Raw genomic sequence first — 4072 nt, forward strand, 5'->3', positions numbered from 1 at the left:
GAAAGAAAGCGATGTAATGAAGACTGCATTTAGAACTCGTTATGGTCATTATGAGTTTCTCGTGATGCCATTCGGATTAACCAATGCACCTGCCGTGTTCATGGATCTCACGAATCGTGTCTGTAAGCCGTACTTGGATAAGTTTGTTATCGTCTTCATAGATGATATCCTCATCTACTCTAAGAGCGAAGAAGAACATGAGCAACACCTCCGACTAGTACTTGAACTCTTGAGACAATAGCAACTTTACGCCAAATTCTCCAAGTGTGAATTTTGGTTGAAGGAAGTCCAGTTTCTGGGTCATGTTGTGAGCGACCAGGGTATCAAAGTTGATCCCTCCAAGATTGAAGCTATCAGCAAGTGGGAGACCCCCACTACTCCAACTCACATTCGCCAATTCCTAGGTCTCGTCGGTTATTACCGAAGGTTTATCAAAGGTTTCTCTCTGATTGCGCGTCCTTTGACCGCGCTGACTCACAAGGGCAAGAAGTTCATTTGGGAACCCGCACACGAATCAGCATTTCAAACCTTGAAGAAGAAGTTAACCACCGCACCTATCCTATCACTTCCTGAGGGCAGTGACGACTTTGTTGTTTATTGTGATGCATCGAAGAGTGGTTTTGGTTGTGTACTGATGCAACGATCAAAGGTTATCGCTTATACCTCATGACAATTGAAGATTCACGAGCGGAACTACACTACTCACGATCTTGAACTTGGAGCCGTTGTCTTTGCGATTAAATTGTGGAGACACTATTTGTATGGAACTAAGAGCACTATTTTCACCGATCACAAGAGTCTCCAGCACATCTTTGATCAGAAGCAACTGAATATGAGACAGCGTCGATGGATCGAGATGCTCAACGACTACAATTGTGAACTCCGTTATCATCCTGGCAAGGCTAATGTTGTAGCTGACGCTTTAAGCCGAAAGGAGAGGATGGCACCTCTTCGTGTTAGGGCTCTGAACATCACCATCCATTCGAACCTCAACAGCCAGATCAGAGTAGCCCAAGATGAGGCTCTCAAGGAGGAGAACATACCTCACCAACATTTGAACATACTTGTCTCTCGATTCGAGGTTAGGGATACTGGACTCCGATGTTATGCCGGAAGAATTTGGATACCTTGTTATGGAGATCTACGGAACCTTATACTTGATGAAGCACACAAATCGAGATATTCGATTCACCCTGGTGCGGGCAAAATGTACCATGACCTTAAAGAACAGTATTGGTGGCCGAATCTTAAGAAGGACGTTGCGACTTATGTTGGTAAGTGTTTGACATGCTCGAAGGTTAAAGCCGAGCATCAGAGACCTTCTGGGTTACTTCAGCAACTGGAAATCCCACAATGGAAGTGGAAAAGGATCACAATGGATTTCATTACTAAGCTGCCAAATACGGTGGGCGGATACGATACCATCTGGGTTATTGTTGACCGCCTTACTAAATCTGCACACTTCCTAGCGATGAAGAAAACAGATACGATGGAGAGACTTGCTCAATTATACATCAAAGAGGTTGTATCTCGTCATGGTGTACCTTTATCGATCATCTCAGATCGCGATCCCCGTTTTGCTTCTAGATTCTGGCGTTCTTTGCAAGAAGCCATGGTAACCCGTCTTGACATGAGTACTGCTTATCACCCTCAGACTGACGGGAAAAGTGAACGAACGATTCAGACCTTGGAGGACATGTTGCATGCATGTGTCATTGATTTCGAAAAGGCCTGGGAAAGGCATTTGCCTTTAGCCGAATTCTCGTACAACAACAGTTATCAATCAAGCATTAATGTCGCACCTTTTGAAGCATTGTATGGCCGTAAGTGCCGATCTCCTATTTGTTGGGCCGAAGTAGGCGAAAAGCAAATCACCTGACCCGAGGTAGTCCATGAAACCACGAAGAAGATTGCTCAGATTCAAGCTAGACTTATGATAATGCTAAAAACGAACATATATTTCATAGCATTATTCCTCAAGAAAGACAAGATTTTAGTTGCAATTGTTCTATTTACAAGTGATATTCGTTTAAATAATAAAAGGTGAAGACAAAAGACAGATTCGACGAATTGAAGACGCAAACGACCAAAAAGCTCAAAAGTACAAAAGACAATCAAAGAGGTTCCAATTATTGATAAGAAACGTCTCGAAATTATAAGAGTACAAGATTCAAAACGCAAAGTACAAAATATAAAATTGTACGCAAGGACGTTCGAAAATCCGGAACCGGGACCAGAGTCAACTCTCAACGCTCGACGCAACGGACTAAAAATTACAAGTTAACTATGTATATAAATATAATATAATATATAATTAATTATATTAATTATATATATATTATATTTATAAATAAAAACCATCGGCAGAGAAAGACTCCAAAGTTGTGAGCTGTAATTTCAATCTCCGCGACTCGCGGAGTTTGAAGGCAAAAATACCGCGAGTCGCGGAGCCCCAAAAGTCGAAAATCCCTATAAAGCTCGCGCATTCTGATCGTAAAAATTCACCAAATATATCCATCTCTCTATCTATATCGTATATATTTATATTTATATTTTAATTTTAATTTTAATTTTAATTTTAATTTTAATCCTAATAATAAGGGTATGTTAGCGAATGTTGTAAGGGTGTAAGTCGAAATTCTGTCCGTGTAACGCTACGCTATTTTTAATCATTGTAAGTTATGTTCAACCTTTTTATATTAATGTCTCGTAGCTAAGTTATTATTATGCTTATTTAAAACGAAGTAATCATGATGTTGGGCTAATTACTAAAATTGGGTAATTGGGCTTTGTACCATAATTGGGGTTTGGACAAAAGAACGACACTTGTGGAAATTAGACTATGGGCTATTAATGGGCTTTATATTTGTTTAACTAAATGATAGTTTGTTAATGTTAATATAAAGATTTACAATTGGGCGTCCCTATAAATTACCATATACACTCAATCGGACACGATGGGTGGGGTATTTATATGTACGAATAATCGTTCATTTAACCGGACACGGGAATGGATTAATAGCCACTAGAATAATTAAAACAGAGGTGAAATTATGTACAAGGACACTTGGTATAATTGATAACAAAATATTAAAATCTTGGGTTACACTCAGTCGACATCCTGGTGTAATTATTAAACAAAGTATTAAAATCTTGTTACAGTTTAAGTCCCCAATTAGTTGGAATATTTAACTTCGGGTATAAGGATAATTTGACGAGGACACTCGCACTTTATATTTATGACTGATGGACTATTATGGACAAAAACCAGACGAACATATTAAATAATCCAGGACAAAGGAAAATTAACCCATGGGCATAAAACTAAAATCAACACGTCAAACATCATGATTACGGAAGTTTAAATAAGCATAATTCTTTTATTTCATATTTAATTTCCTTTATTTTATATTTAATTGCACTTCTAATTATCACACTTTTATTTATTGTTATTTAATCGCACTTTTAATTATTGTACTTTTTAATTATCGCAATTTTATCGCACTTTTATTTATTGCAATTTCATTATCGTTATTTATTTTACGCTTTAAATTAAGTCTTTTATTTATTTAATATTTTACATTAGGTTTTAACTGCGACTAAAGTTTTAAAATCGACAAACCGGTCATTAAACGGTAAAAACCCCCCTTTATAATAATAATATTACTTATATATATATTTGTATTTTTATAAAAGTAAACTAATATAGCGTTAAGCTTTGTTTAAAAAGATTCTCTGTGGAACGAACCGGACTTACTAAAAACTACACTACTGTACGATTAGGTACACTGCCTATAAGTGTTGTAGCAAGGTTTAAGTATATCCATTCTATAAATAAATAAATATCTTGTGTAAAATTGTATCGTATTTAATAGTATTTCTTCTAAAATTAATAAGTATTTTATACCCCTTAGCTTTAACATCAAGTTATTTTTGGCGCCGCTGCCGGGGAGTCTCTTAAAAGCCGGAAGCGCAACGCTAATAATAAGAAGAAAAAAAAAATTTAGTTTACTTTTATTAAAATTCGTTTTTATAAAAATATGTTTTAAATATTCGAAAATATAAAAAGAAA

The sequence above is a fragment of the Rutidosis leptorrhynchoides genome, chromosome 2, assembly GCF_046630445.1.
Source record: "Rutidosis leptorrhynchoides isolate AG116_Rl617_1_P2 chromosome 2, CSIRO_AGI_Rlap_v1, whole genome shotgun sequence".
Classification (NCBI taxonomy): domain Eukaryota; kingdom Viridiplantae; phylum Streptophyta; class Magnoliopsida; order Asterales; family Asteraceae; genus Rutidosis; species Rutidosis leptorrhynchoides.